Source organism: Micromys minutus (assembly GCF_963924665.1).
Source record: "Micromys minutus genome assembly, chromosome: 1".
Classification (NCBI taxonomy): domain Eukaryota; kingdom Metazoa; phylum Chordata; class Mammalia; order Rodentia; family Muridae; genus Micromys; species Micromys minutus.
The window spans coordinates 97,766,234-97,777,365 of NC_137969.1; positions in this window are offsets into that span (position 1 = coordinate 97,766,234).

Genomic DNA, 11,132 nt, shown 5'->3' on the forward strand with positions numbered 1-11,132 from the left:
AAGGTATGAACACAGAGGGATTAAAGCTATTTCTTTAAGGAAATGCACTCTATAAATTAACATGGAGATTAAATGGACTAGAAAGAACTTCCTAGGCTCTTCTGGGCTTTAAGGAAATAGTCTGTCCATCTGATGCTAACCAAAGTCATAAATAAAATATTACCAAATGGAATCCGGCCCCAAGTTTAAGGAATGAAAACCAGTGTTGGCGTGAGAAGGTTCTCATCAAGAACCATATTGATGTGATTATTCACATAATATGTGGAAAGAAAGGCAATGGCTGTCCTGATGATGCTGGAGAAGATGCCATTTATGGCCCAAGGGAATTAGCAGAGAACATGGAGCTGTAAGAGAACCTCTGAGAGCCCAGACAAATGCAAAGAGAAAAGGCCTGGGCAGGAAGTAAGGGTGAAGTGATGGTGAGAATGGAAGACAGGCTTGTATCAAGCATCAGATATAGTCATAACCTGCATCTAGAGACCAGTGCAAGGGCAAATGTGTAAGTATTAAGGAAGTCGCTGAGCTGTTCATCTTTCAGTGAGTTACATACATTGTCAGGAGCTCTGAGTCAGACCAATGAGTTTGCACCTGGGCTATTGTTCATCAACGGGATAACTTTCAGGCAAGATGATGAACCTTTCTGTCATCACATAACCTACAAAATAAAAATCAGGATGGGAGATAGCTCAGCTGGCAGGGTGCCTGAGAGTAAGTATGAAAACCAGAGTTCACGTCTCTGGAGCCCATGCAAAAGCCAAGTGTGGTCATGATATCTTCAACCCTAGTGCAAGGCACAGAGTCACACAGGTCGCTTTCACTCACAGCCCTCCAGCCCAGCCAAATGGTGAGGGCTGGGTTCAGTGAACAGCTCTATCTCAAAAGACAAGGTGGGCAGCAATGGAAGTAAACACCTAACATCAACAATTGACCTGTACCTGAAGGTACTCATGTGTGTGCACACATATGTATACATACACAGACACACACACACACACACACAAATAATTGTATCTTCATAGAGCAACTGTAAGGACTAAATTAGTTAATATTTATAAAGTGTTCAAAACACTGTTTGGTAGTGTATATCAAAATATAAAATGGTACAATCAAAATTTAATACTGTAATGTATAGAAAACACCACACACACACAAACACACACACACACACACACACACACACACTACTTCTCTCTGACTGGGTGACAGGGTATGCCAAGAAAAATACAAAGAACTGAGAAGCCAGACAGCTAGAGGAAGAGGTGGGACTAACTGCTGCCAATGCCATTGAGTCAATCATCAGAAGGAAGGCTCTCCAGGGTATCAGGGAGAAACCCTGGAATTCCACTGTAACAACGAGAAAATATCACAGAGCAGGGAAGACAGAGCGGGGAGGACAAAGCGGGGAGGACAGAATAGAGAGGACAGAGCAGGGAGGTAGAGCAGGGAGGACAGGGTGGGAAGGACAGAGTAGGGAGGACAGGGTGGGGAGGACAGGGTAGGGAGGACAGAGTGTGGAGGACAGAGCAGGGAGGACAAAGTGGGAAGGACAGGGTGGGGAGGACAGTGAGGACAGATTGGGGAGGACAGCGTGGGGAGGACAGGGTGGGGAGGACAGAGTAGGGAGGACAGGGTGGGGAGGGCAGGGTGGGAAGGACAGAGTAGGAAGGACAGGGTGGGGAGGACAGAGTAGGGAGGACAGGGTGGGGAGGACAGGGTGGGGAGGACAGTGAGAAGGACAGATTGGGGAGGACAGCGTGGGGAGGACAGGGTGGGGAGAACAGGGTGGGGAGGACAGAGTAGGGAGGACAGGGTGGGAAGGACAGAGTGTGGAGGACAGAGCAGGGAGGACAAAGTGGGGAGGACAGGGTGGGGAGGACAAGGTGGGGAGGACAGGGTGGGGAGGACAGAGTAGGGAGGACAGGGTGGGGAGGACAGGGTGGGGAGGACAGGGTGGGGAGGACAGGGTGGGGAGGACAGGGTGGGGAGGACAGGGTGGGAAGGACAGAGTGTGGAGGACAGAGCAGGGAGGACAAAGTGGGGAGGACAGGGTGGGGAGGACAAGGTGGGGAGGACAGGGTGGGGAGGACAGAGTAGGGAGGACAGGGTGGGGAGGACAGGGTAGGGAGGACAGAGTGTGGAGGACAGAGCAGGGAGGACAAAGTGGGGAGGACAGGGTGGGGAGGACAGTGAGAAGGACAGATTGGGGAGGACAGCATGGGGAGGACAGGGTGGGGAGGACAAAGTGGGGAGGACAGGGTGGGGAGGACAAGGTGGGGAGGACAGGGTGGGGAGGACAGGGTGGGGAGGACAGGGTGGGGAGGACAGAGTGGGGAGGACAGGGTGGGGAGGACAGGGTGGGGAGGACAGGGTGGGGAGGACAGAGCAGGGAGGACAAAGTAGGGAGGACAGGGTGGGGAGGACAGTGAGAAGGACAGATTGGGGAGGAGGACAGATTGGGGTGGGCGGAAGAGGCCTGACTGACTTCCAGGAGTGAGTAGAGAGCCAAGAGGAGAGAGTTGGAGCCATTTGCTTCTATGTGCTTGGTATGACTATAACTGTGAAAATATGTTAGTTCAATGTTTTGGTAGCTTAGAAATTAGTGTACAAGATGTTACCATTGGAAGAAAGCAAGTGTACAGCATTTAGGATTCTCGATATGAGCTCTTGCGAAAGCAATAAGACTACAGTACCCAGAGGAAATTTCAGTTTAAGGGTATTTAGGGAGATAACTCATTCATTAAAGTGTTTGCCTTGCAATGGATAGCTGAACTTGAGTTCCAGAACCTGCCTTACAATAAAAAACCCAGACATGGTAGAATATGGGTGTGACCCAGTGCTGAGGACACCGAGACAGCCAGATCCCTGTGGATCTCTGGCCTACCAGCCCAGCCTACTTGATGCAAGTCTGTTTCAAAAGGTGTCTCAAAGCTGTTTTCCCCATGTATTCATGCACATGTGCACACACACACACACACACACACACACACACACACACAGAGAGAGAGAGAGAGAAACATACACACCAGTCACACACACACACACACACACAGAAACATACACACCAGTCACACACACACACACACACACACACTAGGTAAAATCCAACCTAAGAATGAACAAAAATTCCTATTTGCTCTTCCTCATGGGAACTCCACCAAAGCAGAGGAAGGGGAGCCCAATTTTACACAGGGAAATCAAGTTGAAAGCTGAGGTGTGTGCCTTGTAGTGCCCATGGTGATGTGAAGAAGAGGCTGTAGTCCTGATCTTGTCTGTGTGCCAAGAACTCACCTGGCTTGGATGGAGACACACAAGAGCCAAGCTTAAGACAGATATATGGTCCAGATGCCAGCAGAACCTCATAGTGAAAGAAATAGGTTTTATTTTTAAAAGACAGCTTTGGATTAATCCCCCTCACTTAGTGGACGTGTAGCTTTGGGAAATAGTGTTGGCCTCTCTGGGTCTGTAAGAATTAAATGACAGAGTCACTTCTGTTAGATGAAATGCCGAGACACTTCAAAAATACGTAGGTGGGTTTAAAAGTTCATTCTTGCCTATGTCTCACAAAGACCTCGTTAAAGTAACAGTTACTTTTTTTTTTCCTAATTGTGATGTGAGAGAACAAAGCAAACTGAAAAAGATGAGCGACAATGAGGTGTCAATGTCTCTGTGTCTAGAAAACCTGTTAAGGGAAATAACAGATGAGCAGGGGGCTGAGAAAGTGTGTCTGCGGTCTTGAAAACTTGAAGAAGAAAAGAACCAAGTAGAACCCACAGCAACTGAAGGCTGGGACTTGAATGAGAAATGCTCCCTGTGTTCTCACACATGGTGATGATTACATCTGCAGACGGTGGCACTGTTTGGGCAGGATTGGGACTTTCAGGGGGTGGGGCCTTCCGGGAAGAAGTGCAACAGTGGAGGCGGGCTTTGAGGGTTTGTAACCTCTCCCCACGCCCTTCACTGTTTCTGTTTCCCCGGGCACGGCTGGGATGTGATCGCTCACCTTCCTGACAGCACGTTGCTATGCCTTCCCCGTCATTATGGACTCCAGCCTTCTGGAACTGGAAGCCAAAGAAACCCCTTCGTAAGTTGCTTCTGGCTGCGGAGCTTTATCACAGCACAAGAGCAGTAGCTGATACACTGAGGTTGCCTGATGAAATGGGGGCCTGAGACCCAAGGAAGACCAGTGCTGGTCCATGGGCACAAGATGAGTGGACCGAAGCCGGAAGAGACCCCGTCTGTGCGTGCGAAAGAAACACTTTGCTGACTGGCACCTCACCTTCCCTGACTTGCTAGTGTGAGTTTCCAGAGTAAAGGCCAAAGTCAGACTTTTGGTTTTTGCTGATAAGTTACTAGGTACTGAGATAATAAGATACTAGAGACCTGGAAGAAGAAATGAGTTTCTGAGATGTAAAGGAAGTAAGAGGAACCAAGTAGAACTGAGCGCCTCTACAAACAGCCTTAGAAGGAGATGCTTCCCAGAAAGCATCCTCACAGGCAGAGATGCCGGTCAGAAGAACTGTGTCCTGGGTGGCAGTGTTGCTGGACGTTCAGCGGTTTAATCTCACATGTTGTACAGGCTCTGGTGTTAAATATGCAACACTCTTGATACTGATCTCGGTCCCAGTGCTCTGCTCCATGGCAACCTCGATAACTGTCACACCCGACCACACATGCACTACAGGGTGATACGAACTAGGGCTCCACAGAACATACTTTTTATTTAAAGCTGATAGCAAATAGTTCTATTTCTAGAGACAAGACTTCCGGTCCTGAAGATTCATGCTTTGTTTTCAGCCCGGTCTTTGCTCTAGAATGTGACCCGGATGTGCCATCCTTGCTGCTCTGTGTGCTGTGTGTTTTCTCAGAAGGGGAATGGGGGGAAATTAGCATTTTGATAATGTTACCTGGTGTGCAAATGGGAGCGGGGGAGGGGGGAAGTGGCCTGCCAATCTAACCCTGACACTTGCTCCATGAGTTCCCTGTGTTATATAGCAGGTTGCTGTCCTCCTGCAAATGCACCCGAAGATGCCTGCACACGGAATTCAAAAGCACAAGGGGGCGCTGCAGGGAGACAATCAGCCATTGGGTATTCCGGTAGCCTACACTAGTCATAAAGGGCTTCCCCTGAGGGCTGGGGTTCCTGCAAGCCAGTGTCCCTTTACTGTGGCCATCAATGACAGTGCACTGCCCAACACGGAGCTCTGAGCCTAAATTAGGTCACAGACTTGGAAAGTGGACTCTTCGTTGTGAGGGTCTAGAGCCATGGCTCTCCACCGGTGGGTTGTAAAACCTTCCACAGGGTCACCCAGGATCATTGTAAGCACCAGATATTTACATTACAGTTCACAACAGGAGTAAAATCAAAGCTATGAAGCAGCAACCAAAATCACCTTGTGGTTGGGGGTCACCACAGCAATAAGGATTAACGGGTGGCAGCATTAGGAAGACTGAGAACCACTGGCCTAGAACATCATAAAGTAGATGCTTAGCCCCACCTCTCATCATCCTGAGGGGGTACTGAGATCCAGTGGAGTAGGGTCCTCAAATTCACAGAGAAATCTAGTCTCTTCAGCACGAGCTAACTTCACAAGCCATTGTTTTGTTGTTGTTGTTGTTGTTGTTGTTTTCTTTCTGGTTCCCCATACATCATAGGTTCAATAAAGTCAAAAACATGCCTGAACTTGCCCCTGTAGTTGAACGCTTACCTTTGCAATCAGATGAATTCCTTCCTGTTTTAAAGACTTGGTAGTCAGCCCTACCAGGATGCTGCCCAAGGAATGATGGGAGAGTGGCTGAGAGCAGCCTGCCTTCGTGTCCTCTGCCCTTGAATAAACTTGACCTAATGCCTCTCTTCATTTGTCTTCTGGTCCAATATGTGCAGTGCACACATTTTTCTATTCTAGAGTATTTCCCACACAGTGAACAAGTTATCAAGTTTGAGCTCCGTGAGTAAGGGGTAAAGAACATTGTGGGTAGAGCTGTGAAGAATCCGAAGGAACTTCTTCACTTTCTCCAAGGTTGCTTTTTTAAAATACCAGAATGACCAGCACATAAACCACACTTCCAACAAAGTCCCAGTATAACTCATGGATGTCCCTTTCTGGTAAGACAGGGCTGCCAGACTTCCTTCCTGACGATCACTGGCATTGACCACATTGTTCCAACCTTGGGCCAAGAGCTCAGCTGTTAACAAACAGCACTGGTTCTAGGATACAGACATAAATTCTTGAATAATGGTGGTTCCCTGTAGCTTCTATTGAGAAGGCCATGTCCTCTGCCTATCCTGCCTGGGTAGAGCAGCCATTGCTTACCCTCATCCCAGCCTGCCCAGGTGACAGCACCCAGCTAACAGACTCTACAAGACACTCCAAGCATCTTTATGCCCATGGCCTTGCAACCCATCTCTCTTGTCTCTAGGTTATGAACAAGGACTTTCTAGACACCTATTCCCCAGGCCAATGCCAGCATTTTTTGAAACCTCCACTTACTTGCCTACTGATACAACTTCACAAGGGAAAGAAAACCTTAACAGCCTATAAGAAACAGTAACTTCTCTTTGTGATGACAGACCATTACATAAGAGTTATACATCGGGTCCAATTTGTCCTGTCGGAGCTTGGAGGGAAGCTGAGCCCAGTTTCCCTCTTCCCCTTCTACAATGCTGCCTTCCTTCCTCTGTGAGGAGACACCAGAAGGAGAGGATGCACTGTTCCTCTCCCCCATTGGGTTAGGCAGGCCAGACCCCAAGAGGCCTTAGAGACCACAGATTTACAGAACTGACTCCAGGGGGCACTGCCAGCTGTGGTCATGGCCCTTTCTTCAGACCTCTTCTGTTTTGTCCTTGGATCTAGGTAGGACTTTTCTCCTGTAAAAAGTGGGAGTTTCTCATTGGCCACAACTGAATGACTGGCAGGACTACCCCCACCAAAGACATAGTGTCCTTTCTGTCCCTTACTGGATTTGCTTTCCTTAGGACCCTGGAGAGAGGCTCAGAGAACTGCTTCTTTGTCTCTTCCTCACCTCTGCTAATTCTCAGCTTATACTGGTGGCTGCCTCAGGAAAAGCTAAATAAGAAGTTTAGGAGGCTCTACCTAAAAGACATCTGAGAGGGTGTATTAGTCAGGGTTCTCTAGAGTCACAGAACTTATGCGTAGTCATCTCTATATAGTAAAGGAATTTGTTGGTGACTTACAGTCTGTAGTCCAACTCCCCAACAATGGTCAGCAGCAGTTGTGAATGGAAGTCCAAGAATCTAGCAGATGCTCAGTCCCACAAGGCAAGCAGGCTAAGGGAGAGCCTTCCTTCTTCCTTGGGTAGGTCCTTATGTAGGTCTCCAACAGAAGGTGTGTCCCAGATTAAAAGTGTTAATTTAATTAAATATTAAAGATACTACCACACCTGGATCTAAGACTTGCTTTGTCCCAGATGACCTTGAGCTCAGAGATCTCCTTGCTTTAGTGTCCTATAATTCATAGCCTTTATGCCTCAAGATCAGGATCACAGGTGAGCTTCCCAATTCTGGATTGTGGTTCATCCCAGATATAATCAAGTTGGCAACCAGGAATAGCCACTACAATCCTCCCCTCGTCAACTTGACACAAATAATATCTCCTGTCCATATAAAACAATAATAAGGTCATGAATACACCTAACATGATATAAGGTCATCTGTGACAGAGGGTTCATAAAAAAAAAAATGCCCTTGATTCCTCCAAAACTCATAGCATTCTCCAAACATACTGATGCATTTGGTGACAACCTTGTGCTCATCACACGGAGATCCTCATGAATGGGTCTAGGCTCCTTAATTCGTACGGGCTTGCTGGAAACGAAGGTGATTTTCAAAGGTCCAAGTTGACAGGGATACAGTGTGCCCAAGAACTAAAGAACTGACTTGGCAAATTAAAGCCTGTTAAACAAACAAACAAAATAGGCCTTTAAGGGAAGATGGCCTAGTAAGCAGGATGGTCCAACTGAGCCAACCACTCCTTGAAAATTCCTTTACACAAAGAAATAATAATAATAATAAAAGGACTATAGCTCAGACATTGAGAGATCCTTTGCATATTTACCTGGACTTCCAAACAAGGGGCAAGAAGAATTCCACAATGGTCAGGAAGGCACCCACTCAATCTAAATTTTTCGGTGGGGAAATCTCCCATTGGGGATACCACTACTACCCTGTGCACGCTGAATGTTACTTCTGCATCATCCGGGTGTTGCTAGGAAACCCAGAGCCTCTGAGGGACTCAGAGGATACCCAGGGGGCACAGCTCTGAAAATTCCCAACACGGCACAATGATAGTGAAGCTGTGGGAAGGGGGAGTTTTATTTGTTTTTAGAGGGGTGCAGAAACATCACTGCCTTTGGATCCACCTCCAGCTTCTGGCAGACCACAAAACCCTGACCACACGTCAGAGGCTTTGTGCAACAAGTAAGCAAGAGAGAAGATACACCACATGTCTCCAGTTCTCCCCACTAAGTCCCTTCTGTCTTCAAGATGAGCTCTGTCCAGAAAGCCCCTAGGCTCTTCTGAAGGGAGACTCTTGACCAGTTAGCCCAGCAATATAACAGAAATGCTGACAGGAGTCTGAGACCCAGCAAGCATTGAGCCGCCATGTTTTGCCTGCAAGTGACACCCCAACATGAAGGGAGCCTTTTGTGTTCACTCTGTCTTGGGACCCAGGTCTGTCTCAGGTTGGCGGCTGTTCACTGAAAGAACTGCTCTTTAAGGGTAACGTTAAGATGATTAATCTACTGGCTACTGGGTTTGCTTTCCTTGGGACTCTGGAGAGAGCGTCTGAGAAATACCCATCCATTCCTTCCTCTTGCCTAACTCTCGCTGAGTCACACTTAACACTAGTGGCTGCCTCAGGAAGAGCTCAGTAAGACCCTTTACATGTAGAGCACAGCACAGTGCCCAGAAATCCATTCTCCAAACATGTTTGTTTCCCTCGCTTGAACGTCTGATGCCCCAATGGGTACAGTTTGGAGAATCTCAGCCTGAAGGTGCTTAGAGTATGAGAAAGACCTCCAACTCAGCTCACCCGTCTCTTCAGTGAATCAACCTTGCCCTTTTCATGAATGGGTGTTTTCTGGGTGTTCATTGGTTCTTGTCTGAGCTGACAAGGAAGTGAGCTGAAGTGTGTTATCTTCCAATAAAGAAAGTACATATAGGAACATATGTCGGCTCTATAAAACGAGAGTCTCCATGGTGACCATTAAATTATTATTTCCGATATCTTCTCATGTGCCCTGCAGGGGACACAGAAGATAAGAGGGTAGAGATCAGACCTGAGGCAAAGCAAATACTTGCTCCCTCTGCTTCTCTTTGCCATTGCCACTACATTTATGGAGGGAATAACTAGAAAGTTTGGCTTTTAGCCACCTATTGCCTTCGAAAGTGGGTGGGGTGGGAATGCTAGCTATAAAATGCCAACCTACACACGGACAAGTCAAGGCCACCTTCCGTGTTCTTTGACACTACACCCAGCACCACACATCTTACACTCTGATGCTTCTATGCTAAGTACCAGGGGTAGGACAGTAAACTGACTTCCTCTATTTCCTGGAGCTCCTGCCTTTGTGTTAACAACTCTAGCATGAGCCTAGAGTTATTTCCCAGGTCCTGGAAACTCCAGTCCCTAACCTTGGCAATAAAGAGGCCTTTCAAGACTGCAGAGCATTTCCCAGATGGAATCTATATTCTTCTAAGTCAATCTCCTCATCTTAGATGTGGGAAGGCTGAGGCCTGGGTGGGAAGGGGGAACTGCTTCTGGAAATTGCAGCTGGTTGAATCTAGTTTTTGTTATCCAAAATAAGTGGCCCAAGTTCCCTCTGAAGATGGCCTCTCAGCTGCCATGTCTGAGCCTGAGGAAAATGGAGCTATACTGCTAACCGCCATGTCTTCAAAGCGCACCATTTTGAGTCTTGATGTTCTTGCCAAGTGAACAACAAGATCAGGAGAAACAGCTGATTAGGCTGAGACTGGGACATTCAGATATGATTAGCTTCTCCCAGGCCACTCTAGGAAGTGGGAAGACAGAAACTATCTGCAGAGAGAAGCTGCCTCTGTGTGTGCCTTCAACTGGCAACCACTCTCCCCTACCTCAACTGCTGGTCACAGAAAGCCTCCACAGACGATTGGCGTTAGTGGTCAGACTCTTAAATGTCTCTCCCTGTGTTAAATAGAACAGTAGAAAGTGAGTGTAAAAGACAGATGCTCATGAGCCTTGCAGCCTCTGGACTTTTGGGAGTTTCCTGTCCAGCTCCACAAGTATTATGGGGTCCCCAGATGCCCTCACTCTCTCTACTCCCTATCTGTCCCCAGTAAGTTTCAAAAACTCTGTCTCATGATGTCTCTATACAGCCTACCACGTCGTAGATCCAGCCTGGCTGGGCAGTGGCTGTGACAGTGGCTAATCTGATATGGAAGGTGCTGCTGTTTATTAAGGGACCCTCACCCTGCCAGCCAGGAAGCTATGCCTTCACTATCCAGTAAACACCCACATGGCCTTGACTCTCAAGTATGCCCCCAAACATCTTGCTTTTCCAGGTCTCAAAGATACAACATGACCCTGATTCTATCCCTGCGTGTGGCTCGAACGTTAGTCTCTCTCTCGTCATGAAGAGAATACAGACATGCGGGAAATGTCACGCCATTGGTCTAAGAGCTGTGAAAGGCAGTAGGTCCTTCTACTCGGTAGGGAGAACACCATCATGAGTAGCTCCAGTGTGAGTCCACAGGTGAGGAATGGGAGATTCTCCTTAGTCACATGAATGAGCTCAAAAGGCAAACCTTGAGTCAATCCATCTTCAGAGATTGCAGACCTGGTCAATAGTAGGGCTGGAGAGATTTCCAAGCCAGAGCCACTCAAGGTTACCAGAGGCCTCCAAGCTGTGGAAGGATTCTTGACCTACGGAAATTCTGAAATAATAACTACCTATGGGGACAAGCAGGAATTGGTGGAGAGGTTGTGTAGTTAGCACAGTTACCTCTGGCTACCCACATGGGTGCTCAGGGTGGGGCACCTGGCTTGTTTCCCTAATTTCCCCCAGAGTGCCTCTTCTGCTGAACACTGTCAGATCAAGCTCCCTTCTGAGAATCTCCTCTTGCCAGGTTCCCTTGGCTT